This window comes from Aquarana catesbeiana, linkage group LG01, assembly GCF_042186555.1.
Source record: "Aquarana catesbeiana isolate 2022-GZ linkage group LG01, ASM4218655v1, whole genome shotgun sequence".
Taxonomy (NCBI): Eukaryota; Metazoa; Chordata; class Amphibia; order Anura; family Ranidae; genus Aquarana; species Aquarana catesbeiana.
Window position 1 is genome coordinate 897,138,860 of NC_133324.1, and position 27,841 is coordinate 897,166,700.

Below are 27,841 nucleotides of genomic sequence, written 5' to 3' on the forward strand. Positions count from 1 at the left end.
TGCGTGTGAAGGCAAGTGTCTCAATACTTTTGACAATATAGTGTATATGAATTTCAATATTTATCTGCATTGCTGTTTTAATTTGCTGAGAAGCATATACATAACAGATTGACATTAAAGACCCTTATGTATTATTTGAAAAAAAAACATCGTAGATGCTGAAATACCCCTTTTAAGACATTTTTCTGAATTATACTCTTGCAATAAAAAATGAATGTACAGCAGTTAAATGAAATGGTTGCTTCAAGACAGTAACAAAAAAACTTTTGCTCAAACTCCCTCTTGTGCACATAGTTAAAGCAAATGATTCATGGTATTGGGTGGTTTTATTAACATCCCCTCTCGGCCTGTAATAGAACATAGATCTTTCTTCCCCATGCTAAATGTCATCCGTGTTGCAGGCAATTCATACAGCCACTTTCATGGAGAGATGCAATTCTTCAGCCCTCCAAAAATGAAAGTGAAAGGTCTATGAGTTATTTCAGATCCACTCAATCTCCTCGGGGTGTGCAGCAGTGCTCTGAACTGGAAAAGCGTTTCTGCTGCTGTTTGAGTTGCCATGGAAGATGAAATAGTGACATCGGTCACTAAAAAATCCTTATTGCCAAATATATATCTTTCATCAATACTTCAATATTAGAGCCAAGTGAGGAATCACATGAAAACATTAACCCCTATGTGTAATTTCTACGATATAAAAAAAAAAATAATAATAATTTTGGTCACTTCCTGTCATTTATCAAGATGTGTAATATCGTCATTTTGCTGATGATAATGCTAATTTCTCCAAGCTTCAGTTCTAAGTGTTTTGCAGATTGCTGCCCATTGTAAAAATATATTTCACAGTATAATTTACAGTAAGTTGAAAAGTGTAATTTAGTTCACAAAGAAACAAAACATTTCCCTAAAATAATAGTGAATCTGCAGTGGAACTTTTTGTTTTAAATATCAGCTTTTTCACTACTTGTTAATACTTTTATTAAGACCCCTTTCACACCGAGGGCGTTTTGCAGGTGCTATGGCGTTAAAAATAGCGCCTGCAATCCTCCCTCAAACAGCTGCAGCATTGTCTCCAGTGTGAAAGCCCGAGGGCTTTCACACCGGAGCGCTACGCTGGCAAGACGTCAGGAAAAGTCCTGAGCCAGCTTCTTTGGATCGGTGAAGGAGCGGTGTGTTTACCGCTTCTCCACCGCTGCTCCCCATTGAAATCAATGGGGCAGCGCTGGGATACCGACGGCAAAACGCCGATATTGTGGGCGGTTTTAACCCTTTCTTGGCCGCTAGCGGGGGTAAAAGCGCCCCGCTAGCGGCCAAAATGCGCCGCAAATCCAACGGTGAAACACCACTGTAAATAGCAGCATTTTACCGCCGATGCTATAGGCGGCTCGGTGTGAAAGGGGTCTAAATGAATAAAATATCTAAACTGGTAGGGGATTTTCTGAACCTCATCGTGGGCTCAATGTTATATATATACCCTGTTGCTTTTAAAAGTATACATAACAACACAGTAAAAAAATGGCGCTGGAGGACTACTTAAAACTGATAAATAATTTGGTGAAAAGTTCATAAAAGTCCATATGTGGGACTCTAAACCTCTAAACTAAACCTCTAAAGGTTTCTCTAAGTGAAATACAAACATGTAAAATGAGCTCATATATGTCACCCACTCCCTGTGACAAAGTCCGAAGTGACGAAACGCGTTGGAGAGTGAGTGTACGGCGTGACTGTATGGCAGCCGTAATCATCACATCAACGTTGTGAGAGCTAGTGGCGTCACCCTGAAAGGAGGTGGTGAGACTCATGGGGATCACTTTAATATGCTACAAGCTATACAATGTCTGATACAAGATGTGTAACATGTGAGTGGATTGGATATTGGTTTTAAATTAAAGATTGAGCTTTGACAATATCACACTAGTGGAGCCTTTCTTTTTTATGTATGCCCACGGATATGTACCTTTACTGCAAGAGGGGTGGAGAAGTGGATTGTTTACTAAGGAATTTCCTAACAGCTGGCCCAACCTTGAGTATAGGGGGGCAACATGACATGGTGAGTTGCCAGCTGATCTGAGGTGACACACAGCGGTGGTGGAACTTTTGGTGATTTATCTTAATAGGCCATCACTGGGGTCAATTCTTTCTGCATGGAATTATCATTTGTTAAGAGGACTGTTACTGGACTTCTTCCTTTTTTTGTTTTTTTCACAATTTTCTCACAATTTTTATGTATGGATCACTGAATTAATTTGGTGATAAAATTGTGCTACTGTGGATTCACATATATGAGATAATTTTACATGTTTGTTTTTCATTTATTTTGATATTTATTTTTTGAAGTAGCGGCATCTGTTATATTGTCTTTTCACTGATTTTGAATTATTTAGAGCATGGGGGATTTCTGTTATATATACTAAATCATTTATTTTTCTTTTATTTTTATTATTGTGTGATTAGTTATGGCCATCTTTCTTTATTCTTTAGTATTTTGACCATATGAAACCACGTGGGGTAAATTTAGACTGTCTGGCTTTTCATGTTGCTCTGGTGCCCGCCCAGGGAAACTTTGTATCCTTGCATATCCATATTCAGGCAAGGTGAATATAAATGTAATCAGATATATCGTGTATGATCTTTTTACAATGCATACTATACTATATGTAATAACATACGTATTTCTTTATTTGTACAGTGAGACCTGTTTTTTCCTGTATTACCCCTTTCTGTGTCCTGAGGAAGCGGACCAGCGAAACATGTTGATGCACAAGGGCTCACTTACCTGATACTATGTAACAATATTTTGCAATTACTGGGCCGATTTCTGCACATATGTGAATACATGGTTTTAACCAAAATGCTGTTTTTTGCATATTCTTTTCTATTTTCTATGTATAAATATCATTTCGATTTTTTGTATAAATGGTGTGGTCCAATTTGCCTTCAAAGTCCCACCCAATGGTTTCTTCTGTTCTCAAACTTAAATTTACAGATGTGGCAAGGGAGTGATCCTAATACTTATATCAACACTTGTATTTATTAAAACACAATGAATTGGCAGCTCACATATAGTGAATGATAACAGGCATGTAGATACACTCCACGCCCAGCTGCTGTTTTTGGCTTTAGGCATTGTTTTCTGCAGCCAGTAAACTCCTCAGCATGTTATCCTATGTGTCCATGCACACATAGGCTGTTATCGGCAGTTTTTAGCAGGGGTATTTTCTGGCTGGAAAAAAACCCCAGAACTAGTGGGTTTTGAGAGGAGTATTTCAGCTGTAAAAAACCCTCTAACTTTGACTAAAGTTAAAAAAAAATTTAAAAAATTAAAAACGCTGAAAAACGCAGCTATTCAGTGTGTATCAGCGTTTTTGAACCATAAGATTTTGTGGGAGTATAATTTTTCATTTTAAAAAACGCTACTGCAAAAATGCTGAAAAACTCATTTTACGATAGAGCTTTCTACCGCTAACGCTGCTGGTCTTTTGTAATGTCCAGTGCATGAGGCTTTACAGACAGGGTTAATTATGGCAAAAACAGCTCCCCATGCCCCATACAAAGATAGAGAATTAGGAGAATTTTTTCAGTGCTGGACTTATCAGAAAAGAGCATCTAAAATGGTTTGCAGCAATTCTTAAAAATTGTTTTAAGTTACGGTATATAAATGGGAACATAAAGCAAATATAATGTAGATGTTATCCCAGTTTGGCTGCAAAAGTGGAGATGCACTTTATGATCATCATTTCACCCTGCTTTGTAATCACACCAAAAGAAATTCTGAAGCCCCTGCTTACACAAAATATATAGAATGAATTTACCAATATATACGATAAACATAGGGGTTGATTTACTAAAGGCAAATAGACCGTGCACTTTTGAAAGTGTGGTTGCACTCTGTAAGCGCGGTTGCTCCTGAGTTTAGTATGAGTAATGAGAGGGAACTCTGCTTACCTCCATCATCCAATCATGTGCAAGCAAATATGCCATTTTTTAATTTTCCTTGCATGTGATTGGGTATTTTTTGTAAAGTTCTGCTTTACCTCATGTACTAAGTTCTGGAGTAACTGCACTTGCAGAGTGCAACTGCATTTGCAAAGTGCACAGTCTATTTGCCTTTAGTATATCATCCCCAGAGTGTCATGACTAGTACAATTTGCCCCTTTATAAAGTATCTTAGATGCCTAGGTCAAACATCACAATAATAGGGGCAAATGCATGCAACTCTGCATGGCGGATATATCTTGCTAGAGCTCCGCACTGCTCGTGGCAATTCTGAGGCAGAGCACCAGCCGAATGCTTATTATTATGGCTCCTCTGATACCCTCCGCAAGTAAGACAAATTACAGCTGGTCAGAGGATGGTCCTCACTGGCTCCTGGACTAAGTTTATGGCAAAGTCAGTCTGCGAAGCCCTAGCCTGGGACTCCTCCAAGATGGTGGTGAAAGCACCTCCAGCAGCTCCCGCACTCTGCCCGCTATATTCAGAACCTACTGAGAGTGGTGAGAAGGAAGACATTGCTTTCAACCCTAGTAGCACTCACGTGGTTCCACAGTCCGGTATGCTACAACAGGACTTTCTCAAACAAATGAAGGTAATGCTCCAGAAAGCACTTTGGGTGGCTTCAGACCAAATCACTGATTGCCTCTCCAGGGAAATCTGGAAGATAGGACAGGGCACCGCCCACTTTGAAGTTCGGGTAGATAACTTGGAGCTAACCTCCTGGGAGCACACCCAGGACATCGAAGCCCTCACAGAAGAAAACAAAATGTTTTTGTCTCGTCTTGGAAGATGCGGAGACCCAGTCACTCTGCTCTAACCTGCGTATTCGGTTGTAGACCCAACATCTACAGTTGCAACACTTTTCCAGGAATTCTCACCATCTATCCTTATCAAATGAGTCTGATGGGGTTCATCATGCTCCAACAAAGCACCAACCAGACAGACCACCTAGGGACATTATATTCAAGTTGCACATCTATCGCACTAAAGGATAACTGCTAACAGCTGCACGGTCTGAGAACGCTCTCCAGTTTCAAGGTAACAATTGCCAATTATTCTCAGATTTGGCCCTTCTCACAATCACCAAGCTCAGGGCCATGAAACCACTCCAGTACCACTCCAGAGAACTTTGAAGTTTGGAGGAGTTTGTTGGGGGACTTACAACTATCAACACCAGATCCTTGGACAAAGGTACCTCAGCCTAGGATCCTCTTCTAAACGCAAGGGACCCCCACTGAGACATCCTTGCCATTGCACACAATCATTGACTAATATCATCACTGGTTGATTGCCATGGATAAACTTTCCTGAGCTTTTTTATATTCCCTATCTCGGCTGAGTACGCCTGGGTTTTTATAACTTTCCATCAATTTGTTCCATTTACCTCTGTCACTGAGATCAGGGACTCAGAAATTTGATATATAATTTTGCTTGGTCTTTTACAAGAATTTTAATTCACTATACAGTAGTTTCATACTATGACCCTAACCTTAATCCGATTCTCTTCTTTACACACTTACTGCAGGTTATCCAATCCCATCATAAGGGTACCCTCATTATGTGCGGAGACTCCAATCAGTTATTACAGCCTCAATTCGATAGGTGTCCCTAGGCACCTGAATTTTACACTCCCTCTATTGTCTTTAGGGGACACTTTTGCAATAAACCTCCTTTATTAATACCTGTAGGTTATGCAACCTGGCCAGGCACAATTATACTTTCTACTACCACCTTCACAAATCCTTCACAAGAATTGACCATATTTTCATCCCAATAGTCTCTTCTTCAATACTTATGTATTCTAGCATTAAACCAATACCTTGGTCTGACCATTATGCAGTGATTACAACAGTCCCTACCTTGATTGCTAAAACCACTGATATGCCTGAATAAAGCCTTTTGCCAGGATATTCAAATTGCTATGATATACAATACATAATGCTACCGCAGATATATCCCCAGTTATCTTATGGGAGGCTGCCAAACCCGCTATCAGAGGAACTTGTTTCTGAATCTCCACAGGACTAAAACATGACAAGAGAGCACAATTACAACTGGAACAAGACTTTTACTCCCACCAACTTAATTTTAAATCAAACTCCATTCCACCCAAAAAACTCTTATTGGAAGAGAGTAAAGTAGAACTAGCAAGAAAAAGCACACTAAGGGTCTCCAGAACGGGTCCAAAGCTTTATTCAGCAATCACATCATTATAATAGAAGCAAAATTTCCAAGCCTCGTAGGACCCTTCATTAGGTATATGACTGTCACATGCCTGATGAATACGGTTCTGTAAGGCTCCAAAACATTGATCTGGGCCAAATCTGACATCTCTGCCCACCATTCAGTGGGCTGGGTGATATGCTCTTTATCACCGCTACCTAACTTCTAGACTGAGATCTAAAAATACAGTTCTTTGTCTAACTTTAAAATCAATCTCCAAAAATCAGAGGCCCTTTATAATATTATTCCTCAATCCCTCAGTGATATGAAATCTCACATCAAATATTTTTTACTCGTTCAGTCGAAATAATATACAGTTAATTTCCCACTGGACCAAACACTAGACCAGATCTAATGAAATGGGCTACGGGTTCCTTCCTGTGATTTGGGAGGAACAATATGTTCCAGTTGAATATTCTTCATAGACTACTATATCTTTTCCAAACCCTCCCCATCATGATTCCAAAGGCATTTCTTAAACAGGCGCAAAGTGAGTTTAGCAAAATCTCACAGACTGAATCAGACAGAGAGGGGTTCTCAGGTTCCCTGACCCCCTCAAAAATCATGGAGCAGTACACATGGTCACAATTTTGGACTGGTGTAAACATGGCTCTGACAAATGATGGATTCGGCTCAAGCAATCAATGACTGATGTTCCCCTTAGATGCCTGCCCTGCCTTAAGAAGGGTCTCCCACACTTGTTTTTCAGTCATTCACAGATTGGCTCCACCTTCAAACTATTCTATTCTGATAAATGTTGATCTCATGACTCCTATGGTGTATCCCAGATTTCACCTGAAAAGCATAAAAAAAGCCTTTCAGTCTGTTTTCAAGAGCTGGAAATTTCTGAAAAACTTCCAAACAAACCTAGAAGATATAGGTTACTCTCAGAAATTAAGGGTTTGAATGACCACCAGTGCTTCTTCGGAGCATGTTACACAATTGTGATTTTCTCACCCAGTCATTGGGAATACAGTGTCTTCTACTTTCTCTGCCTGAGTTCATAGTTTTAAGTGATGACCCTTCTCCTATTTGACATGGTCTTTCTAAAGCAAACCTGCTGCTATCCCACCTTCCACAGACCAATTTATTCATCCATACCTCTCCAATTGGGAAAGATACCAAGGAATTAATTCCTAGGCTTGCCCATAAACCATCCATTTCTAGCAAGATCCAGGAAACAGGATTCAAGGCATTGTCACACTGGTATCCCTATGATCCTCCACAAAATGTTTCCATAATGATTACCACTTTGCTCGAGGTATCAACAGCATGAAAGTTCCATGTAACATATTTATGGTCTGCCCTGTTATAATAGGTTTCTGGAACAAAGTAAGGGGGATTTCCTTTAAACTAACTGATATTCACACCTGAGCGTTTTGTAGCTTGAAGCCTGAAGCTACAAAATCTTGAGGGGAAAAAATCCATTATTCTCTATGGAGATGGTTCACATCTCTACTCCAAGTCGCCTGATGCTGAACGCCTGAAGCTCAAACAAGTTCTGGACCCTTTTTTGTTGCTCGAATCGGGCAGATTTTGGCGTTTTTGGAGTGTTTGTATTCCTATAGAAAGTAATGGAAATGCTCGATTTGAGCATCTTAGCATGACATTGCGCTTCTTTGAGCGTTTCTACGCTTTTATCTGCTCAAGCGAAATAGATTTACATAAAGGAAATGACTTAAAAATACACAGGAAATGCACAGGCCTCCATTTTTGGTTAGCAGACATGGAGGCAAGCAATATGGAGGAGGAAGTGAATGAGACAGTATCTCTTTTAGATCCGGAGAGCTTTATCCGAATGGTAAAGCAGCACCCCTGCCTCTACGATTCCAGAGATCCATGCTACAAGCTTCGAGTGAGCAAGAGGAGGGCATGGAACTAGATTGTCAGCCAAGTGTTCACAAACTGGGCAGACCTAAATGCCCATGTGAAGGATAATAAAGGTAAGATAAACCCCTCCAACTTAATTAACCACCAAACCGACCATAGGGAAATAATAGAATGATTGTTATTTAGCACATTATAAATAACAGAATATTAGTACCAGAAAAACAGTACTAGCTTATGCTTATATTCTTATGCATTGCTTATGTAATAGAAATTTGTAAGTTCTGTATATAATTGTATTCTATTTTGTATGTATTGCACATTGACCTCACTGTGCACACAGCACTAATAATGTTTTTAGTAAATGTTTACATTCTTTCAAGTCCTGATTAGAATTAGCCTGCCTATGTAACGCCCCTTGTTACCATAAACGTACAATTGTAATATTAATATGATACCTACGTAATCATGTGCATAAAAACCTTCAATTGCGTCACAATAAATCAGAACAGTTATTTGCAAAGATGCTGAGCGTATCTTTTGTGTCTGTTCCCTACTGCAGTAGTTATTATTAATTTGGAACCACTAATCAATATGAGGATAGGAGTTGCGTATCATCAATTTAACCGAGTCAGCAATGGCGAGCTTTGCCTTAGGAGGGGATTCCAGGTGACCCTGAGTATCCGAAACGAGGAGCTTGAGACGATCCGGGAATTTCTGATAATCAGCCGGCTGAGGTAAGCCTTTTGCTTACATTTGAGTTATCAGACTTCCTTGATCGGTAAGGCATTTTCGGGACAAAGGGTACCTATTTTTCTCCCCTTAATCGAACTGTATTGATTGGTGGTTATATGTTATGTTGTCCCTGTCTATTGTCCATTGGAGTGTTATAGATAAGAAAGGGAAGAATAGTGCTGTTCACAGGTATATGTAGTAAATCTGCTAGATAAAGTAGTTTAGAGGCAAGAGGGTATAGGCACACGTAGAGAAGAGAGAAGACTGGCCAGTCATTATGGGCATTGAATTAAGTAAGGGAATGAAGGGTAAGAGACCCCCAAAAATGCCCAGCGCAAGAGGAGCGCTATATATGAACCAAAGGTGTGGTTCCGCCTATACTGAGCCCCTAGATTAATGGTTAGAGTGGACATGGATCCACAATGAGTAACTGGGTTACCAAGGTCCACAGGGACCAAGAATAATGCAGAGTAAATAGCTAAAGAAACAGCTATCTATGTGAGCAGGATGGATCAAGGGTGACATTAACACTAGACAGAAAAGGGACATTTTCATGTTAAGTTGTGGGATGAATTTGGGGTCAGGCACTACAACTATTAAAAGTCAGAAACAGAGAAATGAGAGGTAAAACAGAATACTTTATATGTTGTCAGAGAGGGAAGATGGGATGAGCACTCTGGCTGCCCGTCTGATCATAGAAGCTAGATATAAAAGATATCTGAACAAAATAAGGAATGCAGAATTTAGGCAGGAAAATATTAATGAGAGTTAAAAGAAAGTGAAAGAATGATATGCATGTGTTGTGTACAAATGGGAAAAAGTAAACGATTTTAGAGAGATATTGGTGTGTGTGCGAATGCTGGGACCTTTAGTTCTATTGCTTGTGTGTGTCATGTACGCAGATGTGACCCCCTCCTTTGTGCTCTCCTGAAAGAATGTCCCTGAGAGGTCAGTGATAAGCTGGAAGGACACCATGCCAATTCCAGTTTTTTAGACAAAACATTTATAACAAAATGTGCCGGGTTAACGAATCTAATGATAAACAATGTGATCACAATTATTTTGAATCTGTTTTCTAAACATGGTAAAATGAAGGTTGCATTTGTGCACTGTGTATTGCACAATTTGAATATCCTTTGATAGTGGAAACAGTGCATTTAAAAAAGGGAAATTAAGTAAAATTAAGTAATAATGAGTATTCATTTCTAATGAGTTTAACAATTTTATTAATAATATAGATATATTGAAACTGGTTTAGACAACCTTTGGTTGGAAATGAAATCCAGGTTAATGGGGAAATTTGTAATGAATGAGATTAGTTTAGATTAAGATAACAATTTTGTAATTTTACATTTATACAATAAGCCCTTATTGAGAGAAAAAAAAAGATTAAGATGAGGTTGTTATTTTGAATAAAGCTGCCATAATATTTAACAAAGCCAAGATGGATGGGATACATAAGAAGTTCTTCTACAAAAATGATATTGTAAGGTTTTTGATGATAACTTGATGTGCGGTCCATGATGTGAGAGTTATAATAAATAGAATTTAAGTATAACAGACCCATCACATCAAGTCCACACACCCTGTTAGGATAGATGCCACCTGCAGACAGTTGTTTTTTAGTTTTTGATGCTTTCTGGTCCATCATACAGATTCTTGGTCCTTTTGTTTTTATTTATTTTTATTTTTGAAATCCAAAGCAGAATGTGTGGATTGTGAAATGATGTGCCCCTTTTCCTTGTAAGGACAGTGGTATAAGCAGAAGAATATTTTGGATTTATGGGCATCTCTGCATGACCGCACGGTATTGTTATCATTTATTATAATATTACCAGGAAAAAGTTGTCTTTTGAAACATGAAACTGGAGTTCTTACACAAATAGCGTGATAGAAAACCAGCCATTGTAATATATTTATGCAAGCTGGACCCAGTAATGAAGTGTTCACCACGATATATCAGAGCTGCAGCTTTTATGCAAAGGTGCTATTAGACAAAGTTAGATATTGTTTTGGTCAAACATTTAATTTTTAATGGTCCAACATTCTGCGCAGCAAATATACAGATAACTAAATGTTTGTCTAATGAAAGGTTTAAAATATGAGTTTGTTTATGTACAAATATAACAATGAAAAATGTGTACATTTGAATCCAGCCACCTTATTGCCTCTATTGGAGGAGGCTGGAGACAAAGGAAGACACGTGTGTTTAATTGATGGTGTAGGAATCAGCTGCTGTGAGCCCAGTGCAGGACACACGCCCTGAAGACCCAGATATTAAATTTTTTGTAGATTTGAGTATGCAGTTTATCCCCCAGAAGGATACTCTATATTCAAAGTCATTGGATCCTTTTTCCCCAGCTCAAGAAGCAGAGCTCCATGTTTTAGCAAAGCCTGTGAGCTATAAAAAGAGTGTATATTTATATAGATAGTCAAGATATAGAGAGCTTTTGGTTCCATTTAAAGGGCCAGAAGTTTGTTTTTACTTCGGCAGGTAAACCAACCAAGCATGCCAAGTTAATTTGATCGGCTGTTTTCAGCCTTCCAGGTTCTTGCTGAGGTAGCCATATTAACTTTAAAACTCACACATGGAAGCAGACCAGGTGACTAAGGATGCTGCATTTACAGCCCCGGACACTTGATGAGTCTGTGCAACTCACAGATTCCACCCTAGTTCTGGCCCAGTATAGCTGGGATTAATAATTCAACTTTAAGGACCCCAGAACGAGAAGAACAAGTGGTCCACAGGGGGCAACTTCTTATGAAACAGGACTTTGGAAAAGGTGATCATTTATGTCTGCCAGCCACTCTTTTCCCTCCAGCTTGACACATGGACCGTGTCATCAGTCACAAGAAGTTATGGCTGCCTTAGTAAATGAGCATGGGATAGAGCCAGGGTTCACCACAGTTGTTTTTATAACATACCACTTCTTGTTTTACCTGTTACCAAAGGTGTTACCAAAAGCTGAACATCCCTTCCAAAGATCACAAAAAAGATATATCCAGATGCCCAAGTCAGGATCTTACAAGTATGCATTTTGTCTGTATGGACATGTTTTTTGGATGTACAGTGGCAAATGCTACTGCAAAGGCCACAGTAAAAAGTGTTATCAGAAGTAGTTTGTAAGTACAGAGTGCCAGAAAGTACAGAGAGTAACAGAGGAAATCATTTTTTATAGGAGAGTCCTTACTAGAAGTTTTGAGGTTTTATTTTTACACCCCCCACTGTCTACAATGTAGTGGACAAAGTAGAGTAAGAAACTAGAAAACTTTTGCCTGAATGTTTTCTTATATTTTATGAAACCCCTAAGGGGGATGTTGGACTCTCTCCCTATGAGATTTGGTTTGGGAGTGTGTTACTCACTTGCTTATATTTTGTCTCAGCAGCTGAAGTCCTCCATTCGGATCTCACAGAGAATGTTGCTGATCTTTTAGGGTTTTTTGACAAACTCATTTATGTGTTTTCTCCCCAATTCCAGATCCTAAAAGTTTGGAAGGATCTAAAACTAAAGCCAGGTGACTTGTGGATTGTTAAGAGACATCTATATATAAGGAAATGTTTGGAGACTCAATACAGCATCTATTTCATGTACAGTTTTTGCAAAACTTGAAGGAAAAGTCACCTGGATCCACACCAGACACTGCAAAAATGACTAAATTAAAGAAATCTGTGTTTGATTTGTTTCCCTCTTGTGATCACAGTCTAGGGTACTTTTTGATTCAATTACTTTAATTGTAAAGGATATATATATATATTTGAAAAGTAGTTCAGCCATGTTAAAGTCATATTTGTCTTTTGTACGTCTTCCATTTTATGTAGAATTGTCTGTGTTTACATATGCTGATAAGTCAGCATGTCCACAATTCAGCTAGAAGGCCATTCTGGCCACAGGAGTGTACAGCCACTACTCTGTAAATATGTCTTATAAATCATTTGTTTTTCACAATGAAAAGTCATTTTGTAATGAAAAAGTTGCTCAGCTATTATTTTCTCCACAATGGAGTTTTTTGCCTCTTTGGCCAGGACTACCTCTACCTAAGCGTGTGGAGGTTCCAGGTTAAAGGTGATAGCATGTATGGTTAGTGATCAAAATATTGATCAAAAGAGGGGAGACTGTAATGGAAATTTGTAAGTTCTGTATATAATTGTATTCTATTTTGTATGTATTGCACATTGACCTCACTGTGCACACAGCACTAATAATGTTTTCAGTAAATGTTTACATTCTTTCAAGTCCTGATTAGAATTAGCCTGCCTATGTAATGCCCCTTGTTACCATAAACGTACAATTGTAATATTAATGTGATACCTACGTAATCATGTGCATAAAAACCTTCAATTGCGTCATAATAAAGCAGAACAGTTATTTGGAAAGATGCTGAGCGTATCTTTTGTGTCTGTTCCCTACTGCAGTAGTTATTATTAATTTGGAACCACTAATCAATATGAGGATAGGAGTTGCCTATCATCAATTTAACCGAGTCACTTACAAGATCATACATATGAGAAAACAGACAATATATGTGCAATTGCAGTTAACTATGGCCAAATGTGTGTACACACAAATTGCATGTGTAGGAATGTGGCCACGATGAACTGAAATGGTACATCTATTGCCTTCTTCTTCGTAAGCATATAAGTATAAGCACCTAAGCATTGCATAGGAGTATGAGTATAAACTCGTATTGTCACAAATACATGATGGCACACTCTGACCCCTAGTGGATATTGTATGGATGCTGCACACAAAAAAGTCGAGTTTTTCAGCACATTTTTTTGTGCTGAAAGTGCCCCCCTCGACTTATACTCGAGTCAAGCACTTTTCTGCAGCAAAAAATTTAATTTTCCAAACCGACTTTGGGGCCCATATCTCAGGGCCACTTTGTGCTAGGATGCTAGGTTGGGGTTCCTAGCACCAAGTGGCCCCGAGATACGGGGCCCCAAAATCGGTTCGGAAAATGTCATTCTCTGCTGCAGAAAAGTGCTTGACATTTTCTGAACTGATTTGGGTCCATGTATCTCAGGGCCACTAGGTGCTAGGAACCCTAAATTTTGTGTGAAAACCCAGTGGGACTGGTACCATAACATATCCAAAGCTGGGGTTCCTACGACCATGTGGCCCTGAGATACGGGGCCCCAAACTGGTTCGGAAAATGTCATTCTCTGCTGCAGAAAAGTGCTTGACATTTTCTGAACCGATTTTTGGGGCCCTGTATCTCGGGGACACTTGGTGCTAGAAACCCCAGCTTTGGATATTTTATGGTACTAGTTCCACTGAGTTTGCACACCAAATTTGGGGTTCCTAGCACTAAGTGGCCCCAAAGTCGGTCAACTGTGTCCATCTGCAGCAATGTCATTTCGGGACCATTTGGGTTCAGAGACCCCAAATTTTGGCTTCAGCTAGGGGGCATCTAGGAACCCTTAACTACCGAGTTTGAAGTTCGGGGGACCTATGGCTGCAAATGGGCACAGTGAGGCATGCAAATGGGCACAGTGAGGCTGCAAATGGGCATTGTTGACCCTCTTTTCCACTTACAGTAGCTGTGAATTTCTCACCCTCGTCTTATACTTGGGTCACTAAGTTTTTCCTATTTTTTTGTGGTAAATTAGGGCCTCAACTTATACTCGGAACAACTTATACTCGAGTATATACGGTACATTAAAAAAAAAAACACAAGACTTCTTATCAATAAAGCATTTTTTTTTAAATTATTCAGTACAGCTTAGTATATGGTTGTATTAATAAACAGATAAAGATAATAAAGATTTAAAATTATTCAATTGCCTCAAGCTGCCATGGGACCTGTCCTGCTGGAGACATAAAGTAGGATGCAAATTGATCCCTGACATGTGTACCTTCTCTGCTTCCACGAACACAAGCCCAATGAGCTCTTTCCATGTTCTGATGTAATGGGTCCTCAAACTCAAATCCATCCCGCTGCCTTACAAAGTTATGCAAAGCACATGCAACTTTAACAGCACAGACCGCATTTTGCATGTTTAATGAAACCGGATTTTAACCGCATGTTGGACATTATGGCCAGTATGTCGGAAAGGATGAACAACAACAGGTCTCATGTGCAGGTTTATGCAAGGTGTCTGGAGGGTCTCATGGTGAAGGTACCATCTGAACTCCAAGCAGACATGTTGGCAGGTACCATCCGATACATAGCCACATTTATTCCGCCAACCACCACATATAGGTCCTCAGAACCTCCACCACCTTATGGTCCCTATGCAAGTCTCCCCCTGCCCCATCTGCCAGCACCACATTCTTCACCCCTTCCTCAGTTGTCATCATCACATTCTGCCACCCACCTTCCTCTGTTAACACCACCACCTTCTAATTGGCAGAATGTTAATCAGAATCCCTCTACCTCCACCTGGTCACATTATGGCCATGCCATGAATGTGGCGATGTCACCTAATGAGACAGTCAACTCCTCCCAAACCTTCCATCACCTCTAAAGTTTTTTTGTTTTTTTTAGGAGCTACGCTCTATTTCTTTTTTTTTTATTGTTGAGCTTGTTGGAGCTTGTTGTTTTGTCTTATTTGTTATCTATATGTTATCTTATCTAGATATATGTGTGAAGAAAAAAAAAAGTTATATTTCAAGAATATTTTATATTTGTAAAAAAGTTACGTTTTTTTTCTTTAAAAAAACGTGTGTTTGGTATTTATTTTATGCATATAAAAAAAATTAAATATTGGGTTCTTCATGTATCAGTCTTTAAAAAATTACAAAAATAAGAAAAAATTACCTCAGTGTGATGATTAGTCGTTCCACAGGGGGTATACTGTTACGGAAATATGTATCCATTTGTTGCAACCGACTACTGAGTAAACCCAGTAACTCATCAAAGCTGTGAGCAAAACTAACAAATGTGGGGTTATACGGCGTTGATACTCCAAAGAACTGTGATATCAAATGGCTCACCACCAATAAACAAAAGGAGGCTTACCAGATGTCGATGACCTGGAGAGGCTTACACGCCCCAAGTCATACAGGCTTGTAAGTCAACTGACTTGATGGATAACCGGAATAAGCTGGCACGACAGATCTTGGGTCAAACCACCGACTTGGCACAGATGTTTAAGACATCCAATTTAAAGATAGTATTCCAATAGGGTAAAAGCTCGGTGTCCAAATATCATGCAGAGATAAATAAAAAATTCCCATAGCGTGATACCGTTTGAATAGGGTTTATTATAAAAAGTTGTAAACTCACATGTTAGAGGATCATCAAAATTGGCTTAGTAAATACAGGAGCAAGAGCGGTATATGTGTGTGGGTCCACCCGACGCGCGTTTCAACTAAAAAGCCGTCATCTGTACTCAGATATTTTTTTATTGACCTTATTCACGTTTTTGGCAGATCATTTATTGATTGTTTTTCCACATATCATGCTGTTTATTTAGCATGAGTTATTTATTTGAATATTAATGCACTTTTATGTGTACCCTTTTGTATAGTAGGGTACTATTCTAGTAGTTTTTCACTTTTCATGATTTAATTCTTATTTGGGATAATAGCGCTACACTTTTTTCACATTTACACAAATCGCTTTTAGTCTACAGCTGTGTTGGCTGCTATTTACATCTCCATCCTACACAGTGCTGTATTTTCTTTTTATTTTCCTTTTTTTTTTCTTTTTCTTTTCCTAATAAATGTGGGGTTCATTAGTGGACATGATAAGAAAGGAACAATGTCAAACATCATGAATCCAAATAAGTTTGACTAACCTTTTTATGGACATCCTAGTGTAGTCCAAAAATGTACCCTCATGATCACGTAGGTCACTGTACATGACCCAAAATTGGCCTCTCTCTTCTCGATCAGCAATTACGGGGTGGATCCAGTATCTGCGTGCCCTCTTCTTCCTCCTCTCTCTTTCATGCAGAAAATATGACGTAACAGTGGCTGCTGTCACAAAACATGCCATCTCATCATCACTCATCTTTGCAGAGGACAATACAAACACATGGAGCAGGAAGCACAATGATGAACCGGAAGAAAAATATTCACCCAGGAAGCAGATGAAAAAATCTAAAAAAAAAATAGCAACAAATGATGAAACAGATGATCATTTTTCCTATTAGCTAATTAAAAAAAAACGCCAAAACTCAAAAATGTCAGAAAATGCTGCATGGAAACGCGAGACTAAACGCGCAACAAAATGCCGGAAAAATGCTCAAAAACACTACTCTCAAGTGTGAATGGGGCCTTAGAGGTTGACCTCACAGCTTTTCTTCCCCCTCTCACAACATTATCAATGAAACCTTACAAACAATTAATCTTGATACATCTATTAATTGCTTTCAAATGCAGCTAAGGCATGCATTCCCCTTTACTGGAAACAGACCACTCCCCCAGCAGTTATTGTATTTTTAAGTAAAATACATTAAATAAAACCTATGGAGAATGTTGTAGTGTCATCAAATCACAAAATTCTGAAAAATCTGATTTTACTGGATAGGCTTCACGTTCAAATCTGACTACTGAACCCTTTTAGGGAATTTGTGAGGCCCTGACCTTGACTGATGACCTGTGTCTTTGAGATGTGTATGTCTCTCTCTCTCTCTCACTCTCAGATTGCTATTGACCTTTATCTACACTGGCTTGAAAATATTGATTTTGCACTAACTGTTGATTTTGCACTAACTTTCTTCAGACCATTTTCACCACTGAACTTGGTTCTTGGACATTGATCTTCATTCTTGGAATGTGTTTATGTCTTCTTCACCATGTATTGGGGCTTATTTTTAGAGATGTGTGCAATGGAAAAATTGCAAAGAATAAAGATGACCGAGCCAAGAAGCAAATATTTAGATTTAACCTAAATTGGGGTGATTCAGTTATGGGCCTCGATCAATTAGATTTTTCATAGGGAAATATTTGGTGTCTATATTCCTTTTACATATAGGTTGGTACCCCATTACTGGAATGCAAATGTGCCCATGTCCAAGGGTCTTCAGGTTCTTCTATGAACAACCCTCTCCAAGGTTAACTTTGATGAACTAAATACCACATTGTTTATGCATGCTAAGCTGCAAATTAACTATTTTCTATTCAAAATCATCATAATATAGTTGGACAAAGAGTTTCCAAATCAAATTCAAAATACGAATGGGTTACTTGGTAGTAACTGTTATGTTGTAAAATAGGAATATATAAATTATATAACAAAATACCAGTTAAAACAATTGTAAAGGCTTGTCTTTTATTGTTTTAAAATAATAAACAATGCGTACTTACCTGCTCTGTGCAATGGTTTTACACAGCACCCCTTGCAGAGTGCCCCCATAGTAAACCAATTACACTGGGGGGCATCCATGCGTGCTCCCTCCCAAGCGGTGGATGCTAGCAGTGGGGGGGGGGGGATGCATGCTGCTAGCAGAAGGTTTTCTTTACCTTAATGTAGAGAATGTATTAGGTAAAAAACCTTGACCATTACAACCACTTTAATCCAAAATGTGTTCAATGAAAAAAAATGTATAATCACCTTCACATTGGTATATTAAAGTGATATTCATTTTTAGATTTTTATTTGACACTACATTGCACTGTTACAGCAATGAACAACACCCATTGTGGTGCCTTACATTAAAAAGGGGATGTCTAATATTTAGTAGGTTAGGTTGCATTGTCATCCCATGAAAAATGAATATACTGTCTTCACAAAGCACAGCTTAATGCATGCTAAGGCATAGCGTGAAGGGGGCCTTAAGTAGTTTTCTTTTAAATGTAGCTTGAATAAATACCTGAATTAGTCTTTATATTAGGTTCCTGTAAGCCCATGCAGAGAACATTGGGAAATGCCAGATCAACTCTACTGCCAGTACTCCTTCAGTCTCCAATCAGTAGGCTGGGGACATGTAGGTCACCAAGCTTTATTGCTTAACCACAGTAGAGAAAAGTGAGGTCATTGATCTGGTAATTCTGTCTTACAGTGTTGTTCACACCAGAAGTCCATGCTAGTCAACATCTGTTGTGTTCGGAGATATCTATTTCAGATTGTGTCATGGCAGCTAAACGGAAGAAACATCAGCTAATTCTGTCTGCTAGCATAAGGCCAGATTAGCCATGTCCTATTTACATGCACTCCCTCTAGCAACAAATGCATATCACTGGACTGGTTTCCTGATTTTAGCAATTATGGATCAATGTTTTGCAGTGAGTGTTGGCAAGTTAGATTCTATCACAATAGAGAGACAGTTGTCACCCCATAACAGGAAGTGCCTAAACAAGGACCTTCATGGTAGGATCACTATTAATTTGAGGAAAGCTACATTTTAAAAAAAGCATTGGGGTTGATTTACTAAAACTAGAGCATGCAAAATCTGGTGCAGCTCTGCATAGAAACCAATCAGCTTCCATTTTTTTTGTCAAAGCTTAAATGAACAAGCTGAAGTTAGAAGCTGATTGGCTACCATGCACAGCTGCACCAGATTTTGCACTCTCTGGTTTTAGTAAATCAACACCACTGAATACATTTTTTAAAATTATAGTAACATGTTAAAGGAGAAGTGTGGTAATCAAAAAAAAACAAACAAACATATATACTCACCTCTATGGATGCAGCATCTCTGTGCAATACTGGTTCTAAGACCAAGAACTGAGTGATCACCTGACTGTTGATCGCTCACTTCTCTGTCCGTTCTGAGCAGAGAGTAGTGACTGGCAATCACTGCTCTCTGCTTTGCCCCTCCAGTGCTCACTGGAGCACTAGGCTAAAGAGGTGGAGGCAGCAGCTGGCTCAGGCTCTCAGCCACATGCTAAGAGGCTAAGCCAGCTACCAATTAGGCATCTGGATGGATCCTGACATTTCTGTTGGGATTCTTCCAGAGTCTGGAGTGGCTCGTGACGTCAGCCGATGGAGGACTTTAGCCCACTGTCAGCTGATTCTGGGTCATAGGAGTGCAAAAATAAGTAGGGCCAAAAAAGCTTTGGCAAACCTCTTTATATAAAATGTTCTTGCTTGGTTTTAATCCTTCAAGCTGGAATTAGGCTTGGTTTGACAGCTGCCTGGTCTGGGCATTTCTGGTCAGATGAGATGACAATTTTTTGTCTAATGCAGTAGTGGACATCTGCAGACAAACTCTTCCGGGGAAGAGCCATTCTTGACTTTTTGGACCCCTAGAGGCTGGTGGGCTGACCTTTTACCTCAGGGTTGGATCTTTAACTTTACATGGGGCATGAAGATTTGGGTGCTAGTCGCCTTTTTTAAAAGGTTACCAGAGTTTATTAAATCTTAAAGACCCTAGAGAAAGAGGGATTAGGGCACATAATACCTAGAAAGACCAAAGGCTGACTCAGAATTCTACTTACAGCCATACAGAAAAATGGAAGCCAGACTGACAACAGACAGGCTAGAAGGGCGCGGATCGTTTTGTTCCGAATAAATATTCAGACAATTTTTTCATTATTCGGAGGTTCGGATATAGCCGAATCCCTAAATTACAGCACAAACAAATTCTACTGAATTCTCCGAATAACGAAATGAAATTCGTCCGAATTTCCAAAATCCGAATTGGAATTAGACTCAAATTTTACATCGAATTCCATTTGCATTCAAACTGTAAACATATTGTTGAAATCAAAGACTTTGGGGGTTATTTACGAAAGGCAAATCCACCTTGCACTGCAAATGCACTTGAAAGTGCAGTCGCTCTAAATCTAAGGGGTAGATCTGAAATGAGTGGAAGCTCTGCTGATTTTATCATCCAATCATGTGCAAGCTAAAATGCTGTTTTTTATTGTCCCCCTTGGATCTACAGCAACTTTACTTCCAAGTGCACTTGCAGTGCAAAGTGGATTTTCCTTTAGTAAATAACCCCCTGTGTGTTATTATTGTACCGTTTGTTTTTGTAAGGTGATTTAAAGAGTCTTTGCAATCATTTGATGAAAATTTTCCTTTTGTTCGTTCACTTTGCAAGTGTAAAATTGATAAAAAGAAACCAGTAAAATATAAATATTTAAAAGCATTTGTACTTCACATAATTTTTTCTCAGCTGGCTAAAACTTCTGCACAGTATTGCACATAGTAAAATGTTGAAATAAAGATACTACTTTTATTAATTAGAACACTTTGCATATTTTGAATACACATGATATTAATACAAACAAGATCAATGTGTATAAATAACAATCAGATGTGTGGTTACTCGGCTGCCGCATTCAAATAAAGAAAAAGTCGAAAATGCTCAATTTGACCGATTCAAAATGTATTGATTGTAACATTTCGAATCGGGAAAAAATTGGTAAATTCAAAGAAAATGATAAAAATACATAGAACGAATTCCAGATACGAATTCCTAAAACAAATTGAACAAATCCACCGAATTTACCAAAACGAAATAACTAGATTAACAAATCTAAACAAAACAAATTTTTTCACAAGCACATGTCTAAGACTGGCACTCTAGGTGAGCCACCTGACTTCCTTAAGTGTCTTAGCATATACAGTTGTGCTCATAAGTTTACATACCCTGGCAGAATTTATGATTTCCTGGCCGTTTTTCAGAGAATATGAATAATAACACAAAAACGTTTCTTTTACTCATGGTTAGTGTTTGGCTGAAGCCATTTATTAGCAATCAACTGTGTTTACTCTTTTTAAATCATAATCACAACAGAAACTACCCAAATGACCCTGATCAAAAGTTTACATACCCCAGTTCTTAATATCGTGTATTGCGCCCTTTAACATCAATGACAGCTTGAAGTCTTTTGAGGTATTTGTGGATGAGGCTCTTTATCTTCTCAGATGGTAAAGCTGTTCATTCCTCATAGTAAATTTGTGGGCTGTCTTGCATTAACTGCACGTTTGGGATCTCCCCAGAGTGGCTCAATGATATTGAGGTCAGGAGCCTGAGATGGCCGCTCCAGAACCTTTACTTTATTCTGCTGTAGCCAATGACAGGTCGATTTGGCCTTGTGTTTTGGATCATTGTCTTGTTTGAATGACCAAGTATGTCCCATGCGCAGCTTCCTGGCTGATGAATGCAAATGTTCCTCCAGTATTTTTTGATACCATACTGCATTCATCTTGCCATCAATTTTGGCCAAATTTCCTGTGCCTTTGTAGCTCACACATCCCCAAAACATCAGCGATCCACCTCCGTGTTTCACAGTAGGAATGGTGTACTTTTCATAATAGGCCTTGTTGACTCCTCTCCAAATGAAGCCTTTATGGTTGTGGCCAAAAGCTAAATTTTGGTCTCATCACTTCAAATGACTTTGTGCCAGAAGGTGTGAGGCTTGTCTCTGTGCTGTTTGGCGTATTGTAAGCGGGATACTTTGTGGCATTTGCGTAGTAATGGCTTTCTTCTGGCGACTCGACCATGCAGCCCATCTTTCTTCAAGTGCCTCCTTATTGTGCATCTTGAAACAGCCACACCATATGTTTTCAGAGAGTCCTGTATTTCACCTGAAGTTATTTGTGGGTTTTTCTTTGCATCCTGAACAATTTTCCTGGTAGTTGTGGCTGAAATTTTAGTTGGTCTACCTGACCGTGGTTTGGTTTCAACAGAACCCCTCATTTTCCACTTCTTGATTAGAGTTTGAACACTGCTGATTGGCATTCTCAATTCCTTAGTAGGCTATGCATACAAAAACTGTATAAAATCACTCCTGTGCGAACAACCGCACTATGCAGTGGAGGTGGTGGAAAAATGGGACTCGCTCGGTATCAGCGTGCGCTCCACCTGTGAGTAACATGGCACAACGTGCGTCCCAGGTTGATGCATTTTGTCATCAATGTAACATTTGCAATTTTGTATGTTCAGCCTACTGCAGAGGCTTTTAATATAGCTACCCTTACATTTTTACCCTACGAGGAGTCTGTTCTCCGTTTTTTCTTTCCTTTTCTGCCACTGACATCCTACACTGGAAGTTTTTCCTTCATAAAGAGGAACTCTTGGGAACTGGCTGGAGGATATCCTGGGGTCATGGAGACCACCAAAGCCTTTACTGATCCTTCTTGTCATAAGGCAAGGGGGGTCAACAACATCTGGTGAGTGTGGATCCTCACTCTACTATTGGAGTATCTTGTGATTACTGCAGGAAGGATTCCATATATTGGATGCCACAGAGGACTTTTTTGGGACTTTACACTTTTATTACCACCTTATGGATTTCATTTGTATATGTTTGTTTTATAAGATGTAGAATTTTATAAGGTAGAGAATCCTTTTTTGAGCACATTATTATATGCCACTTTGTATATAAATTTACTTAGTAGCAAGCGCTGTCTTTTGCATAGAGTTATTATTCCTGCAGACTATATATCAAATTGATTCTTATATATGTAATAGACATGTGCACTGCCAAAAAATTTGTTCGTTTTCGTTTCATTCATTTATTTTCTTTTTGTTATTCGGCTCATTCGTTATGATCGCAATTTGTTAATTTGTACATTCGTATATTCGTACATTCGTAAATTCGTAAAAAGTTTTTATTATTATTATTGTTATTTATTATTATTAATTCATTGCGTTCCATTCGTTTGGATACGGCATTAGTTATTTCGGATAATTCTTAACTTCAGATAAATTTGTATGTGTTACGTTCACTAACAGCCAAATTTGAAAGGAAATTACAATTCTATCATTTAATAGTTAGTAATAGTTAAGTTATTATTGGTTAATTATTGTTTCAGATTTCCGAATTCACAAATTTACAGATTCATTAATTTACTAATTTACGAATGTACGAAAGTACGAATGTACGAATTTATAAATGTACAAATTTACGAATGTACGAACGTACCAATGTACGAATTTACAAAATTTTCAATATATTCGAATTTACAAATATTCTGAAAAATTTGTTAAACGGGTTTTCGTTAATTCGGATATTTCTGAATTAACTAATTTGTTGAAATTCGTTAAAAAACAAATTCGGAACGAAACGAATTGCACATGTCTAATATGTAAAAAAAAAAGAAAAAAAAATAACACAAGGGGAAATGTATATCCACTCATGTCAAAACCTTTAATAAATACTGTATATATAAAAATGGGGATCAATGAAAATAAATAATCTTTTCATCTGACCAGTCTTTAGATTTACATAGCCTTCTCTGGCAAAGCAGGGGACCTGATTTTTTTTCTTTGCTGTTGTTAAGTAGCATTTACAGGTCTTGAGCCTCCCCCAGCCTGTGACTGAGCAGAGAAAGGAAAAACAGCACACACTGATTAGCTCATCTCTCTGTCACTCTGCTCTTTCCTCCTATTAGCATGTTCCTTGTTAGTACATGAACACTGCAGCATAACTGGTTGGACCCTTGTGCTGCTTCTCCTTCTCCCGGTCTGAGCTCTGCTGTACAGGCATTGCGACTGACCACACATAAAATTCAGTTACTTACACTACTCACATTAAATAAATACTATATATATATATATATATATATATATATATATATATATATATATATATATATAATGTTGTATGAATTAATACAGAGCTGCATTAATCTGTGTCTTTTATATCCGCCTGGAGTCCAGTTGTAAATTATCCATTTTTAATACAAATGTGTTTTTAGTCCATGAAAACTCTCGCACAGCACACAGAATATTATGGCACTGTACTTTCTATAACCAATATCATTATACCCAGAACTTTTCCTATTATGTGTCAATGCCTTCATATATTTTATATATCATCTAACTTTATTTTTTGTAGTTCTTCGGGTTACAAGTATTAAAATGAAGCAAATGTTTCATATTGGTTTTGGTCTGTGAATTCCTGAATCATCTAGAGAATATGAGCTTGCTGATGAAAAGTACTATTTTGTGTTATGAACCAGAAAATAATAGTCTATCAGGCTATAGAGAGTGTTCCAGAGCATCCATCTTTAATCTTCTTCTATAAGTGTTCAAGACACTGTAATTTCCAATAACAATAAAGGAATAAATAGCTCATTAACCCCTTTAAAACTTTCTGCGGGATGACAGAGGCTAAATGAACTGATGGTAGTATAGTCATTGTTCAGGAAAACATTAGAAGTAAGAAGACCAAGGAGAGCCATTATTTTCTCTCTGGCTACCTCTACTAACTTTAGCCTTTCATTTTCTTTTACTTATTAATGACTTGATATTTACTCTGGCTGCCTCCAGTGGGTAGCTTAAGATCATAATGATTATAGAGCGAAGGACACACATTTGATGGCCATATACTTAAAGGATAACTGTACTGCTAAATAAAACTTGAGCCTTGCAAGAAACATATGTTGTTTAGCAATGGTATAAATAGAAATAGGTACCTGAAAACAGAAGATACTGGCCGGTTGTATGGCTGTACTGGGCCAGCGCAGTGTTTGTATCTAGATCTGCTATGTACAAGTTCCACAGGCAAGTAGATGAGGGTCCTCATTTTTAATTAACCACTTGACTTCCGGAAAATATTTACCCCCCTTCAAGACCAGGCCATTTTTTGCAATATGGCACTGTGTTACTTTAAAGCCTCCTACACACGATCAAATTTTCTGATGGGAATTGTGTGATGTGCGGGCGGAAAATCAGACCGTTTGTACGCTCCATCAGACAATTGTTGTCGGATTTCGGACAAATGTTGGATAGCATCTTTTAAAATTTTCCACAGTCAAATGTCTGTTGTCGGATTTTCCGAGCGTGTGTACACAAGTCCGTCGGCCAAAAGTCCAAAGTACAAACACGCATGCTCAGAAGCGGTCGGTCTTGTAAACTAGTGTTCATAATGGAGAATTAACATTCGTGATGTGGCAAATTATGAAATCTCGAAATGCAGCGCACAATTCTTCTTCTTTTGGAATAATAATGAAGCTGCTTTGCTGGTGATACTGATGGAGTTATTGCAAACAAATTTTCAAAGGCTTTTTTTTTTTAGTGATATCAAGAATAATATTATTATGTTTTTTTTTTTATTTGGGCAAGTTACCACAACACCATGATCCCCTAGTTTTTAAGAGCAAAGATACAACTATGTTGGTGTCAATTTTACATTGCATTTTTAAAAATGTAACTGCCTACTCCCAAACTGTCATTTGAAGTAAAACACATAGCCAAGTATTATTCTACACATTTTTTTTATTGTGCATTAAAAAAAGAAAACAAATAAAATTAGACATGATATCTGCCAATAGAACTTAACCAAAAAGTGCATTCTATGCATCCAAAAATATAGAAAATATACCAAATCAAATCATTATTCAACCAAAAAAAAAAGTCAAAGCAATAACTGCAAGGCCAATAATAAATAACACGTTATCTCCTCCGATTCCGTAATATGGCCGGTTGACGAACGGCCATTCAGAAACAAACTGAAAAGCGCTAAATGAAAAGCTCGAAAAGAAAAGCGCAAATCAACACTCACCAAACTTCTACTAACATGAAATTAGTAGAAGGAGCCCAAAAGGTGGCGCTACAGAGCTGAAAAACCACGTAGTAAGTCTAGTACGTCACTACGTTCGTGATTGTTGGCCAACAATTGTGTGCCGTGTGTATGCAAGACAAGTTTGAGCCAACGCCCTTCGGACAAAAGTCCACGGTTTTGTTGGCCAACAATCCGATCGTGTGTACAAGGCTTAAGGCTCTGAAGACACAACCGGTTTTTGTTAAACAAAAAAAACATGAAAAAAAGCTGGATAAAAAATGCTGGTAATAGCTTTTTGCAGTAGCATTTTAGTAGCATTTTAGCAGCATTTTAAGAGCGTTTAAGAGCGTTTAGAAGCATTTAGGAGCGTTAGGGCTTTATTAGCATTTTTGCAGTTAGGCTCCATGCACACTAGCGTATTTCTAAGCTCCTAGAAGCTGTTATTAGCTTTTTTTTCTGCTTCTAGAAGCTAAATAGTGTTATCCAATGTGTCTATGCACATGCACACTACTTTAGGCTATTGGCGTTTTTTGAGCTTCAGCGTTTAGGAGCAGAAAAAAAAATAGCTCCTAAATGCTGCTAAATGCTCCTAAATGCTACTAATAGCATTTTCTTTAGCTTTTTTTTCCCATTTTACTGAAATAAACGCTTCTAAAGCGCTGCTAAAACACTACTACAAAACGCTATTACCAGCGGTTTTTATCAGCATTTTTTTAGTTGCTAGTGTGCATGGACCCTAAACCCCTTTCACACTGAGGCGCTTTTCTGGCATTTTAGCGCTAAAAATAGCACCTGTAAAGCCCAAGTGCTTTGTGCCAAGTGGGGTAGTGCGCTTGCGGGATGGGAAAAAAAGTCCTGCAAGCAGCATCTTTGGGGCGGAGTGGGAGCAGTGTATACAGCGCTCCTAAACTGCCCCTGCCCATTGAAATGAATGGGCAACGCTTCCTGAAAAGCACTTCGGAAGCACCGCAACAAGGGTGCTTTTAACCCATTCTTCGGCCTATAGCGGGGTTTTAAAAAAAGCGTTTAGTAAAGTTCAGCAGCGTTTAGGTGTGTTACGGCTGGAAAAACGCTTCAAGAAGCTCTACAAAAACTATTTTATTTCTGCTCCTAGATGCTGAAGTTCAAAAAATGCTAATAGCCTAAAGTAGTGTGCATGGTCAAATAGGATAACACTATTTAGCTTCTAGGAGCAAAAAAAAATGTTAAGAACAGCTTCTAGGAGCTTAAAAGAAACATGTGCATGGAGCCTAACTGACAATTGCGCAGTTGTGCAACGATGTACCCAAATAAAATTTATGTCATTTTTTTCCTACAAATAGAGATTTCTTTTGGTGGTATTTGATCACCTCTGCAGTTTTTATTTTTTGCGCTATAAACAAAAAAAGACTGACAATTCTGACCAAAAAACAATATTTTTTACTTTCTGATATAAAACATATCCAATAAAAAATGTAAACATTTCCTATTAAATTTAGGCCAATATGTATTCTGCTACAGGTTTTTGGCAAAAAAAATCCCAATAAGCGTATATTGATTGGTTTACACGAACGTTATAGCATCTACAAACTATGGGATATTTACTGGAATTTTTATTTATTTATTTTATATACTAGCAATGGCGGTGATCAGTGACTTATAGTGGGGAATGCGCTTGGGGACTTTTTGGGGACTGGTGACACTAATACAGTGATCAGTGCTAAAATTAA